General features: G+C 43.1%; 1 protein-coding gene across 4 annotated transcripts in view; it reads right to left on the bottom strand.

The window, feature by feature from the left end:
- Positions 1–15,227, bottom strand: part of LOC135208425 (vacuolar protein sorting-associated protein 53 homolog) — a 308,005-nt gene that overhangs the window by 87,362 nt on the left and 205,416 nt on the right. The window lies entirely within an intron of this gene.

Here is a 15,227-nt window from a genome sequence, read left to right as displayed (position 1 = left end):
TTGGTTGAAATTGCCCAATGTGTTTCAGAGTTATGCTGGCACACACGTGCACACACACACACATATCCATTTTTATATATGAAAAGGGATTTTGACGTAAGGAAAAATCTATTTCTGGGCGATTGGCTCGTGTCGCCAGCGAAATATCCTTTAATCTATTATTTCTAGGGTAAATGTACTAACACATACCAGAGAATAAATAAAATAAAGAAAAAGGTCAGTATAACTGACTCGCTCACCCTCCAAGAGGGTGTCGGTATGAACACTAGGCGAGTGAGACCACTACCACGAGCCAAATACCAATAGAAATCTCCCACAACAAAAACCCTCCATGAGGAGAGCCGACCCACAGAGTGAGCAGCTCGTACTACTACTACTCCATCCCATGCTGCCGACTGCTGCGCCTCTGGTGGCCATCCTGAAGTTAGCAGACAATCTTGGGCGAAGGGATGGGTAGGGTGGGATTTCGCTGGCGACACGAGCCAATCGCCCAGAAATAGATTTTTCCTTACGTCAAAATCCCTTTTCTGGGCTCAGCTCGTGTCGCTGCGCGAAATCGTACCAGAGAAATAGCACAAGATTGTAAACAAAAGTAATAAAATAAATCAGAATAGGTCTCAAATAAAAAATAAAGTAAATATAAAAAAGAATATAATTGCTAAAAAGATACAAATACACAGTGACATAGAAATAGAAATATGCTTATGTTTCTTATCATAAGGTAATTTACATATGTACAGAGGTAAATTGGCTTACATGTAACAAAATGGTATCTGTGTAAAGGCATGTATCAAAAATATAATAGCAATTAAAATAATCAAATGAACAAATTAAACAACAATGATAATATATAAGGAATGCATATGACTTAATATACAAAACCCGTAACCATTATAAATGAGATGTATCCCCTAGCATAAAAATAAGGGGGTAACATCCATGAGATCAAAATCCATAATCATCTGTGAGTGTCCCTAGCAAAAAATAAGGGGCACCCACTACATCATCATAAAAGCAGCTAAGACACCAGGTGAATGTAAATGAACACGGTAGGAATAGACGAACTGTTGGGTGAAGCAGGTAGAAAGGAGACTGAATCTTCTACTACAAATTAACTAGAATCAGGGGAAACTATGTTTCCCGCTGCTACTGCTGAAAATTTCAGAGCTTCCAAGGACTTAAGGTAATGACGTTTGAACACTGTCGGCGATTTCCATCCGGTATACTTTTTCAACTCATCGAAGTTCATGTGTTGGAAATAATTAATTGAGGTGGCTACTGCCCTGACATCATGTGCTTTCGGGAAAGAGTCAGGATTGGCTTGCTTAATAAAGTACAGGATTTGTTGCCTGATGCCTTTAATGGATAAAGTTCCACCTTTTTCCCTCTCTTAAAGAGGGGACCCGATGAGGCGATGGAGGTCCTGGACAGAAAGGGCTCGTAAGGTTGTAACTGGGCAAAGAGATACATCTTGTGGAAGGGGTAGTACCTTCCAAGGTTCCCACCTCATCAAAGGATCTTCATTCTTTGCTAAAAAGCTACGTTCCGGAGAAAGTAGGACTTCCCCTGTGGGAAGGAATTGAATATGATCCGGATCTCTGGATAAAGCCGACAGTTCTGAAATTCTTGCTCCTGAAGCTAAGCTTAATAAAAACAGGGTTTTCCTTAAGAGCATTATAAACGAGCATGTGTCATTATCGGTTTCTGAAGCCAGTTTTAGAACATCGTTTAAGAACCATGAAACTGACGTAGGCCTTACAGAAGGTCTAAGTCTAGCACATGCCTTAGGAATAGACGAGAAGTAGGAATCCGTCAAGTCTATGTTGAACCCAAATTGAAATATCTTTTTCAAGGCTGACTTGTTTGTCGTAATCGTGCTAGCTGCTAAACCTTTTTCAAATAAGGATCTGAAAAAGGATATAGCTGAATTAACTGTCATGATTCTAATATCAGATTCTCTCAGGAAGATTGCTAACTTTTTGACAGCAGCATCATACTGTCTCAAAGTTGAATCCCTTTTATCGGATTCCAAGAAGAGAATATTCTGAGGGTCAATATTCGCATCTCTTTTTGCCGCAAACTTCATGAAATCCATAAAGTTAGGGTTTTGAGAATCCCTGAGGAAGCGAACACAGTCTTCGTTTGTACTGACTGGGAGAGCCTGGGATTGGGGATCCGAAGAGGACGAAGGCCCAGTTCCAGAATTAGGGGATACCAATTGCTCTTCGGCCAGTCTGGGGCTACTAGAGCCACTTGACCCTTGAACGTCCTGAGTTTGTTTAAAACTTTCATAAGAAGATTCACTGGGGGAAAGACATAAATCTTCTTCCAGTTGTTCCAGTCTAGAGCCAGGGCGTCCGTGGCATAGGCCAGAGGGTCCAGGTTGGGGGCTACATAACAGGGAAGTTTGTGATTCGCTTGAGATGCGAAGAGATCCACCTGTAGCCCTGGGACTCTTTGAAGGATCCATTGGAACGAACTGTTGTCCAGTGACCATTCCGACTCTAGGGGCAATGATCGGATAACGCGTCTGCTATGACGTTTCTCACTCCAGCTATGTGAGTGGAGGAGAGATGCCAACTGAACTTGTCTGCCAGGGAGAAGATGGCTACCATCACATGATTTAGATGACGTGACTTGGAGCCTCCTCTGTTTATACAATGTACTACCACTGCGCTGTCCAGAACTAGCTTTATGTGGGAGTACTTTGGTGGGCGCAACCTTTTTAGAGTCAAGAACACTGCCATTGCCTCCAGTACGTTTATATGGAACTGACTGAACTGAGGTGACCAAGTTCCTTGAACCTTTTGGACCTGGGAATACCCTCCCCAACCGCTTAAGGACGCGTCTGTGTGGATGGTAATCCCTGGTGGAGGGAACTGAAGGGGTACTGACACTGACAAATTCTTGACTTTCGCCCACGGCCGAAGTCGATTCTTTAGAATCAGAGGGACTGAGGATAGTTTGTCCCTGGACCTGACATTTGCTCGTGAGCGCCAGATTCTGGTTAGGTCTTTCAGTTTGGCTTTCATTAAGACGTTCGTCACTGATGCAAACTGGAGAGAACCCAGGATCCTCTCCTGAGCTCTCCTTGACGCCAGTTTGTGACTTAGAAATTGCTTGACTGACTTCGCTATTTCTTTCCTTTTGGTTGATGGAATCGACAGAGTATGGGAGGATAGATTCCATTGAATGCCCAGCCACTGAAAGTCTGACTCTGGAGTGAGTCTTGACTTGGTCCTGTTTATCTTGAAGCCTAGATATTCCAGGAACTGAATCACTTTCAGTGTAGCTCTGTTGCATTCCTCGACTGTTGAAGCCCAGATCAACCAATCGTCGAGATACGCTACTACCATAATCCCTTGTGATTCTGAGTTGTTGCCACTACCACTTATCCGCTAGTTTTCGTGAACACCCTGGGTGCCACGTTGAGTCCGAAGGGAACTACCTTGAAGGAGAATGCCTGGTCTCCTATCTTGAAACCCAGATATGGACGGAAGTGTCTTGCAATAGGGATATGATAGTAGGCGTCTGTAAGATCGATAGAGGTGGTGACGGCCCCACGGGGAAGTAAGGTCCGCACCTGTGAGATCGTGAGCATCTTGAACTTGTCGCAGCGGATGGCTAGTTTAAGCGGGACAAGTCTAAGATTACCCTTCTTTTTTGTGAGCCTTTCTTTGGCACGCTGAACAAGCGACCTTGAAATTTTAATCTCTTGACTCTCGCTATAGCTCCTTTCTGAAGGAGGTCCTCTGCGTACTCTGTCAATTCCTTGGAAGGAAGTTGTACGGAAAGGTCTGGATGGAGGTGGGGGTTCGTCAACCAGCTCCAACCCAGGCCTTTTGGGACACTATGCTCTGAGCCCTTTGCCCATGCTGAAGTTCCACCGGTGGCGAAAGTGAAACAGCCTCCCTCCTACCTGAAGTTCTTCATTGGTTCTGGTAACCGCCTCGGCCTCCTCTGAAGTGCTTTCCCCTGTTAAAGGGGCCTCCCGATCCTCTCCCACGAAAGGAACGCTTACCTCTGCCTCCCTTCCACCCGAGCGGTCATACTTCTGTGAAGCTTGACTCTCGAAGGCTTGATTGTAAGCTGGAGAGATGGCGTAAGAGGTGGAGGGCTGAGGCTGAGGGGATATCACATAAATTGGCTGTGATTGAGCCTTAGAGGTGGAAGGATGGGCTGTTTGCACTAAGGGCACCGCTGGAACTTGCTGAGGAAAGCGTGGCTGCTTTTTCTGGTAAGGATGGAAACGCCTAGGTTTCCTCTGTCCCTTACCTTTAGGTGTTAGGTCTTGTCTCCTCTTAGCCGTAAGGCCCCAACGGTCCTTAAGGCTCTGGTTCAGCCTCGTAGCCTCTGACTGGACTTCCTTCACCATAGCTTCTGGGAAGAGATCTGCTCCCCAGATGTTAGACGAGAGTAACCTATTCGGCTCATGTCGAATGGTTGCCTCTTGTAGGACATGCTTCCTACAATTCGTTCTAGCAGTGGCAAACTCAAACATATCCGACTGTACCGTTTGAGTCAGGGCTTTGGTCATGAGCTTAAAAAGCGGTTCTGAGCCATAAGCTATGGTTGCTACCTCGGACATAGCCATAGAGTTAATTGATCTGGCTAATCGCGATTTCGCGTCAAATTCAGCCTGAATAAGGCTATCTGGGAGCCTGGGTAGCTTTTCACCAAACTGCTCCATAGCACAGTCCGGTTTGAGTTTGCCAGCTGAGAAGGTGTTTGGCAAGTCCTCCCACAATTCTCCGGCTGAGGGGAGCAACGGAGATGTGGGATCTGCTTCCTTCAATTGAGGCATGGGTTCCCCCTTCTGGGCCGCTGGGATGGTAGACCTCGCGATCTTTGTCAGGAACGGGAGCGGGGTACTCTCATCCATTGTGAAAATGGTAAAGGGACTCTTGAAAGGTTGTATCCTGGTATTAGAACAATCCATGTCCTCTAAACATCTGAGCCATTCTCTCTGAGCCTGGTCTCATGAATAGAGGACTGTCTCCTTTGGTACCCTATCATCATCCCGAACCATGGCTGAAGCTGTAAGCCTTGCGTAGCCTATGAACGGAGGCTGGAGGTCTTCCGGGAAGAACTCGAAGTCCTCTATCCTTCGAGTTCCAAATTCCGGTATGGAAATGAGACAGTCTTGGAAGGGGGCGTATGACGCTACTCTCCATGGATTGTTCATCGAGAACGGAGGTAGCGAGTCATACGGAGGAAGCTGAGTTCCACTCGTATTGGAAAGTGGAGGAGAGGCTAGAGGGGCTTCTCTCAGTCCGGCTATAATGGAGTCCTGGGAAGTAATCCTATCCGACAGACGAGAGATCATTTGTTCCATGCTACTCTTTGGGAGGGACCCAGCCAGGTCGCCCACCTGTTGCAACAGGCCAGCATTGGAGTCCAAGGCCGGAGCTGCTGCGGAGGTGGAGGGGTGGCTCTGAATCGGAACCAAGGGTAGCGGAACTGGTGACTCTGCCGGGGTGCGAGATCTCTCTCTGGAGGATTTACTCCTCGAGGACTTAGAGCCGGAGCTGAGAAGCTTTAGACCTGTCTGCTCCGGGATTCCCAGCCGGAGACTTACGTGAGGAGGATGGACGCCGAAGTCGACTTCTTAGACGACGACGACGTCTTAGTCAAGGATTTCACTGCTTGACCCTTGACCTTAGGTCTAACCGAAGCGTCAGGAGGAGTATATAATTCATCACCTGTAAAGCCTTGGAAGGATGGAGAGGTTGCAGGAGTAGAAGAAACAGTTACGCCCAAGGGTGACCCTTGGGTGTCCACCTTACCTACCTCGACCAACAGGTCGTCTACACCTACCATAGGTTCCACATTAATATCTAAAGTCGCGACGTCCGTGGAGATATCCTGGTCTTGGTCAGTTAATGAGGCAGCCAGCTGTTGTTGGATGAAGGCGATAGTAGGGGCCGCCTCTACTGGGTCGACGTATCCTGTCGCCTTGCCTCCGGGGAAGATTAACAGTGCCAACCGCTTCTCCAAGATGTAGGGCATACCCTTGGCGGCGTTCTTCCCAAAACCGCCGACCCAGGCCCGCAGGGTTGCCAGTGCGGTATCCTTCACTGCCGGCGCCTGGAAGAGAGGGCGTAGATTAGATTTAAGAATCACTTAAAACTAAAACTTAAAATATAACTTAAACTTAGATGCCTTAAGTTAAAGTGAATGATGAAAACTTAAGCACTAAAACAGAAGCGGAGCAGCTACCGGAGATGGAATACTCACCCCTTCTAAAAGCTGGCTCACCAGATCGTTAACCATATGGTACACGTCTCATGGTACCAGACCTGGATGTCCCCGTGCAGAGTCGCGCATGGAGCATGGGACCGGCAAACTTCGTGTCCACATGGGTCCTGAAGTGTGGCGGCGCATCCCGGATGCTCACAGTTGGTGGCCTGTAAGTGGGAAGACACATGAGTATCTTAAAGAATAACACTTACAGGCTAAAGGACAGAACAACTCCGTTGCATGCCGGAGCTCGGAAAAATTTTGGGCATAACCCCCCCCTGCCTCGCCTGAATAGGCTATAATCCCGGAGATATCCGGTAAGACATGCAAGGGAGGGGGGGGGAAGGTATAAGGTACTTAAGATAAACTGATAGTTAATCTAATAACACTTAAACCTAAAACTCAAACGAACCAGACCAAGTCCAGTGCGTAGCGGAGTGTAGTAACTCAGCAATACGGTAAGGTTAGCAGGGACCCACTGTATGTTCCGGTCCACTCTACTGGGTGGACTAACAACTTCCCGCTGGATGCCAGGACTCCGATCAGGAAAGGAGTCCTAGTAAGGTCGGGAAGAGCGAGGAGACATACAGGCTCGAGCGAACCGGAGCGACAAGGAAGCAACGGATGGGGGGAAAGGCCAGTACCCCCACCACATTACCACCGGGCCGGACCGAGAAGCGGATGAGGTCGCGTCCAGTCTGGGTCTGTCCCGTCTCCCTGGCCCCTCCGCCTGGGGGGAGAGAGGGAAGCATGCTCGGGTATGTGGAGCGAGCGTGGGCAGACCGACCCACCCTCCCCCGACTCTATGGAAGAGCGGGAGGAGGGGGGAAGGGGACTGGGCAGGCGTCTGGCTGTCTCGTGATCGCGTAGTGACCACGAAGCGGTAAGACTAAAACAAGACAACTAAGCCTAGGACCAACCAACTGATCAGAGAGATGCTATCGGGAAGCAACTGAACTGAAAAGCGGTAGCATGGAGACCCACTGGGCCAAAACCGACTGATCAGAGAGATGCTATAGGGAAGCAACCGAACTGATGAGCGGTAGCATAGGCTCAATGAGCCAGGACCTAGGCTAAGCCAGACGCCTAACTAACCTAACCATAACAAAATACATGGTATAATTAAATAAAATAAAAGAAAGAAAACAATATAGTAGGAGAAAAAATCCAGGAGTGTACGACTAACCCGAAGGAAAGTCTACCACTCAAAGCTAGTCAGAGGCCGATACTAAGAGCCGGGACTAGGGTCTGGAAAGAAGAAGCCTACATAAGGTAAAAGACATGCATGCATGACAAACCTGAGTAGACAGTACCCTAAGTAAAACGGATAATTAATATAGAGCGTACAAAGATAAGGGGATGTTCTAGGTATGGGAGACCGAGAACGAACCCATCACGCGGCAGAACCATGCTGCCATGCTTCCGACCCCGAGTTCGTATTTATACCTAAAAAACGGCAAATACTGACTGAGGGCCGGAAAAAACCAACTAACCATAAATACTGAGTACTTAACTTAGCTGCTGCAATAGCTGCACGCTCCATTATAGATAAATCCAACGAAAGGGCACAAAAAACACAGAGAGAAAAATATCACGTGTGACTCGTGTGCGCTAACTGAAAAGGATGGCCACCAGAGGCGCAGCAGTCGGCAGCATGGGATGGAGTAGTAGTAGTACGAGCTGCTCACTCTGTGGGTCGGCTCTCCTCATGGAGGGTTTTTGTTGTGGGAGATTTCTATTGGTATTTGGCTCGTGGTAGTGGTCTCACTCGCCTAGTGTTCATACCGACACCCTCTTGGAGGGTGAGCGAGTCAGTTATACTGACCTTTTTCTTTATTTTATTTATTCTCTGGTATGTGTTAGTACATTTACCCTAGAAATAATAGATTAAAGGATATTTCGCGCAGCGACACGAGCTGAGAAAATTATTAGTCATCATCTTACCTAAGATGAGAAATTAGAGGGGTTGGGAGGTGGAAACTCATTAGAAGTATTGAGTTTGTAAGAATTAACCTTTTCAAACAGTTTCATTTATTTCATCACAAACCCAATAGTAGTATGTAATACGTATAACCAAACGCAATCTCAGTTTATCTGGTGGGATTGATTGAGCTGTTGAGAACCATGAAAGTAGCTGATTGAGGCTTGTAGGATCCACATCAAACTCCAAGGAACTGATCTTGAGCACCAGAACATCTTTCTGAGTCATAAAAGGGAGCTATGTTCACGAAACAGAAAGGTTTATGTGTAAAAGTAACTAAGTTTTTTCATAAATACTGTATCTCTGACTGTGAGCCCCATATTTCATTTAGTACTCCAGGGAGCACTTATCTATTAAGAGTGACATGAAGACAATAATCAAAGAGATGCTATGTCATAGTGAAAGCTTTAATGGATAGACGACAGGATAGGTAAGGCGATGGAGATGAAGAATCTACATTCATCACTATGTTTAACCTAACCACCTGCATGTAACATCACTGATGTAAATGCCAGAAAATGTTGTTTAGCAGTTCCTCATGCCTGCCATTAAAACAGTGTCAACATCAAAAGGTTATGTTTAAATGTAAACACTAACTTGTGTTTCTTCATTATGAGGTGTATTCTTGTTGGCCCTTAAATTAATTTGTAGAAGCCAGATCATGATAAAATTTCTGGAAGTAGTTTCCCCCAACAACTTGGTCCTCCACAGCTGACATATTAAAGGTCCTTTCCGTCTCAGCAGGACATGATATAATGATTACCAGCTACCTGGAATAGAATTGTCTGTGACAAGTCCATTGTAAAGGAAACATCTACCAACTCCCAATTCTTGATTTAATTGAAAGTATGTGTAACCTGATTCAAGTGGCTGTGCAGCTTAGTCAATGGCCTTGAAGTTGTAAAAGCTGTTAGGGTGACTGTCTTCAGCACTGGGTCAAGCAGATAAGCCTCATCAAAAAGGCTTGTATGGAGGTTAGTAAGGTGCCATTCATTGTCATAGAACTCCAGGCAATGTAGTTCAAAACCTAAGTGTGTGGACTTGCAATCTTTTATGGCTGAAATCAACATCTTCCTCTTCTGTCTTAGAAAACATTCTACTTTTCCTGATACAAGTTAAAGAGTAAATCTGCATGGCTTGGAGATAGTCTTAGATGCCCCCACTGGTAAGTCTCTGCCAATGAAGTTCCTAGATACCCTACAGGCATGGAGGTTGAGCATCTTCACATTCCTGTAGAATCTGTGGAAAAATCATTGCAGGAGCCTCTCGAATATGTAAAGAGCTGTCTGAAGTATCGAGGGTTGGTAAAACAACTCTGTGGTCTATGAGGAGCCCCAGATGTTGCACTGTTATTTTCCTGATCTCACTGAATGGCAAGAAGATGTAGACTTTTAGGCTGTGCTGGGGATATATTAGAGTATGTATATATCTTCCAAGCTGCTGGGGACTTGTGATTATGGCTGGTTATGAATAGATCCACCGTGAGGGAGCCCAACTACTGTTCTAGAGTTCTGCATACTTCTGGACATAGTGAACATTCCCACAGAATGAACAATGGCCTTCATGCCCTAAAAAAACTACCTTGAGCACAGGTTAATTTATATAAAGCTCCATGTGGCCTGGATGTCTACCAGGTAGGCTCCTCACACCTGCAATGATGCAAATGTGAAAAGCAGAAGAGAGTGAATTCTCAACCACCTGTAAGGGACAAACTTCTACAGGAAGATCATGTGTCCTACCAAGAATTGATGCATCTTGGCAGGAGAATGCAGTCTTCTGGTGACGGTCCTGTGCCAAGGACATGAAACTCTGGATCATGCCTTCTGTTGGATGGCCCTAAACTTTATCCAAATTTGTAACCACAGTTGCCCTCCTAGTTGATGAACACCTAATCCTTAGGTGTTCATCAACTAGGAGGGCAACTCTGGTTACAAATTAGCCTGAAACTGAGAGTACTATATTGGTACGTCCTACCTGACCTTACGAATAGTAGCACTCTGGATGCTGGCTGCACAGGAATGTGAAAGTAAGTGTATTTAGGCCTATAAATGTTGGAAACAAATTTTTTGGATGGGTTGGCAAATCAAAGCCAATAGCCAATATCATCATCATGAAAAGGGTCTGTTTAAGATATTGGTTCTGTTCCTAAACTGTCTGCTTTTTCATCATGTCCATTCTGTAGCTCCCCAACAAATCAATATTTCTTGGAGTCCTAGCACTAACTACCTATGGTTACCAAAACTGGTTAAATATGATGCATGTCAGGATTGGGAGGCAGAGATTCAGTGTTATCACCAACTCCTGTCAGGGGTTCTGCTGCTGTGGCAAACTCCACCTTAATCCCAAAACTGGCACCTTCTGGCAGAAAGTGTCCTAAGAGCACTCTTAGCAAGTGAAACCCTATGGGTTATTTGTTACCAATACCTATTACTACTAAAAAATAGGAGGCCATGCAGTCCAATTTCAATTTTTCTATTTATGTACCTTTTTGTCAAATACTTCAAAGTGTATTTACAAACAGAAGTGGGGCAACACAGATTTTCCATTGCTGTTATAGATGTTGCTCAACTGAGCTTATGAGTCAGTTCTTTAACCTCTTCTTTACCAAGAAGCTTAACCAAATGTAAACATGCATTCACTACCGAGCTGATTTTCTTGGTAATGAAATAAACAGGTCATACTTTAAGTGGCTAGTATAATCATTCCTCTTCACATTTGAACTTTATACTAAAGTATCTCTAGAGAAAGAAGACAGGGGAAGAGAGGCACAGAAAACAAATTACAAATGGTTTTATACTTGCGTTAAAGATTTTTTACATTTTCCATGCTTGTACATATGTCTACAAAAAATGAACATTGTTTCTTGTTACATTTTATTTTTATTTACTTATTGTAATAAACAGCAGCATAAGAACTACGACACATTCGATTATTACTGCCCAGAAGCACATGGCAAAATGATGTACCCTGACTTTCCTTCCACTCAAGCTGCCACACTTGATACCACAAGTGAGTGTTGCCACATAACACTTTTTCATCTATTTCAGAGAGAGATTACACTTATTTCCAAATACTATAGTTTCTATCATCTATATATGTATGTATATGTACTTTATGTATATTTGTTCATGTATGTATTCACAGTACAGGCAGTCCCCAGTTATAGGAGGTCTTGGTTAATGGCAAACTGGTTTTATGCCGCTTGTCTAACACCATAAAATCATCAATTTATAGGCCCATACAGGCAGTTTTGGTTATCGGTGCCATAAGGTGCTGATAATAGAGTTATTGCCCCATAACATACCTAGCAGAGGTGCCATTAATCAGTTATTTGCGCCATTAACCGAAACTTGGCTCTATAAGCGTCATAAATTGCCGAGTTTTGGTTAATGGCAGTTTTCGCTTATTAGCACCCGGCCGAGAACAGAACCCCCACCGATTACCTGGGACTGCCTGTATGTATGTATGTATGTATGTATGTATATGTATATATATATATATATATATATATATATATATATATATATTATATATATCATATATATCTATATATAATATATATATATATATATATATATATATATATATATATATATATAGTATATATATAGTATATATATATGATATATATATAATATATATATATATATATATATATATCTATATAATATATCTATATATATATATATATAATATATATATATATATATATATTTATATATATATATATATATATATATATATACTATATATATATATATATATATATATATAGTATATATATATATATATATAATATATATATATATATATATATATATATATATATATATATATATATATATATATATATATATATATATATATATAATATATATATATATATATATATATATATATATATATACATATATATATATATATATATATATACTATATATAATGATATATATATATATATATATATATATATATATATATAAAAATATATATATATATATATATATATATATATATTATATATATATATTATAGATATATATATATATATATAGATATATATATATATATTATATATATATATAGTATATATATATATATATATATATATATATATATCCAAATGTCTGAATCTAGTAGTCAGTCATACAGTACGTACCACCTTCCTGGGCACTCCAGTGCTGCTTATTTTGCTCCAAACCCTTCAAAACTAAATTATCGAATCATAAGAGGTCTAGAACTGAAAAGAGGAAGGTTGGTAATACGTGTGTACCACCTTCATGCACCCAGTTTTTTGCCCTTGGTGATTATACCTCTTTTAGTAAGCAATGTGCCAATAGTTTTTCCACACAGTACCTGGCATGTAAGCTGAAGAGTGTTGTGCAATTGCAGATATACTAATATTCTTTCTGCTCCAATCAGTGCCTTAGAAATCTTTCAAATCCCAGCTACTCAAGGCCTACTGGTCATGGGAAATGGGTAAAAGAATCCAGTGTATGTGTTAGTGCTTGGCCCTTTCCTTTACCACAAAAATGTCATCCGACCAACCTCCAACCACTGCGCAAGTGACCTTGGCGCCTGTGTCCCACACAAAAGTTCTGTATACTCACGAACAACTGTCTTTACTTTATACAATACCAATCAAACCGTTCGGATGTTGAGTTGCTATACAATTTGTCAGTGATGTCTTCTCCGATGAGGAAATTACCGCTGCATATATGAAATGCAAAGATCTGATACCAGAGAGCATTCTCAAGGAGCAATCTGCAAAAAACCTGTCCTCTCACAAGAAAATATATATCACTAAGTGGCTAAGGATCTGCTCGGTGGAAATCTACGCCGACAACCCTTACAATCTGCCTCCAAAGGGGCCTGCTGACCTAAGCCTACCTGCGGTGTACCACACGGCAGAAGATGCCTTCCATACAGCAAAATCCCTCTCAGAAATAATTGGAAAAAACTATGGAAAAAATCGAGGAGACAAATGATAAATTTTCAAGAATCTGGGACGTGATCAAAGGACTACAGGAATCCCTAGACAGTCTTAAAACTGTGGAAACAAATGATCTCACACGGATCTGGGATGCGATCAAAGGAGTGCAAGAATCGCTAGACAATCGCACAGATTGCCACCAGACTCCTTCGAATGCAGCATCCAGTTTTTCCTCGCCTCCCAGCAACACGGGAGTGCCCCCATCACCTATAGACTGTTCTGAGAGGACTGTGGGTCTCCCAACTACTTCTCCCTCTCCAGTGCCTCCAGTGGAAGATAGATCTCCAATGACAATCACCAGCCCTCATGATTCTCCCCACCCTATTTCTCCCCCCCCCAACCCCCCATCGTGGATGTGGATGAGTCATCATGAGGAGCCTGGCAGTTGGCAGATACAAACAAGCAGAGAGAAGAGAAGAACCTCTCGTTTGGCTGCTAGACCGGAGCCCAACATTTGTGTTTCACCTCGCCTGAAACCTGAGAAGAGATGTCACGTAGTAATTCACAATCTGCGCTCATCGGCGACACTAGACGCCATAGTGGGGAGAGTCAAGTTTCCCATGGGCTCTGACCCACTCATCTCTCACGAACTCCCAAGCAAAAGTAAACAAAGTGGCTTACAAGATTACCTACCTATTTCAACACCTCGATGTTCTTAAAGGCGAAAATTTTGGTCCTAATATATTAGTTTCAAGATATAACCTAATCCGGGACCAACCACACCCAGGGGAACTTACTGACACCCCAACTAGGGTCACTTCCACCGCAAGTGCCAGCCAACTGCCCATGGCGAGTGACTGCACACTCCCCTTGGCTAATCCCCCATCCACCCAAATGATCAGCGCATTCATCTCCCATCTTTGTGAGTAGCCATGGATACATTAAACATAATCTCTTGGAATATTTTTGGCCTCAAGAGGAACATTCCTCTCCTAAACATGTTTTGCAAAAATTTCAAAGGCATGATTGCATTGCAAGAAACACTCCTCTGGCAACATGAACTTGTCATCAGCGATTTAATACATGAAGACTTCAGATCCTTCTTGACTTCATTGATGCAAGTTACAGATCAAATTGTAGCCGGTCAGCCGAAAGGGGGGCCTTTCTTTCCTGTGGCACAAATCGTTAGACAATAGATAAAGGTGATGACCTACAGGAGTGACAGATTGCTGGGGCTTCAAGTGACAAAAATCCTAATAATTAATGTTTATATGCCCTGGGAAAATAACAATAATTTTGATCAATACTGCATGATCCTAGGTGGGATACACAGTATTATTCACAATTCTCCTTCTGATCATATTTGTATGATCAGGGACCTTAATTCTCACCCCACAAAACAATTTTATAATGAACTTACTTGCTTCTGTCAAAATCATACTCTCCAAATTAGCGATGTATTGCTCCTCCCTCCCTCCCTCCTATTCCTATGTACATAATACAGCGGACGCAATTACAATCTCCTGGCTGTACCATTACATCACATCTCCACAACCTTATGATTCTATTATGACCTGCAATATTCGCTATGATCTTGCAATGGGCTACGATCACATCCCATTATAGGTGTCATTCAGTACCCCATCCCTCCCTACCGTGAACCCCCTAACTGACCGCCCACCAGCAGTAAACTGGGATTTTAAAAACCAACAGAAAACCAGACACTTTAGGGCAAACACAGAAACCAGTTTGCGGTCAATAGTTTAACCGGCAGATGCCTTACTTTGTACTAACACAAATTGTAGAAATGACCACCACAGGAGGGATCTGAATGAATTCTATCCGAACATAATCTCCGCTATGCTTGCTTCGGGCAGGGCTGCCTATAGATTTCATCAAGATAATTCTCATAATATACCTAGATGGAATGACTTGGTTAAAGATCTGTATACATACTCATGAGAAATGTTTTTACTGTGTAGGCAAAATGGTAGCCCGAGGGAAGGACACCCTGCATTACTAATGAGACAGGTGAGGGCGCAGTTCAAACTTGCTCTTAAGTAGGGGAAGCAG

This window comes from Macrobrachium nipponense, chromosome 35, assembly GCF_015104395.2.
Source record: "Macrobrachium nipponense isolate FS-2020 chromosome 35, ASM1510439v2, whole genome shotgun sequence".
Lineage (NCBI taxonomy): Eukaryota > Metazoa > Arthropoda > Malacostraca > Decapoda > Palaemonidae > Macrobrachium > Macrobrachium nipponense.
The sequence above is the reverse complement of the archived record's forward strand: the minus strand, read 5'-3'. Positions and strand labels throughout refer to the sequence as shown.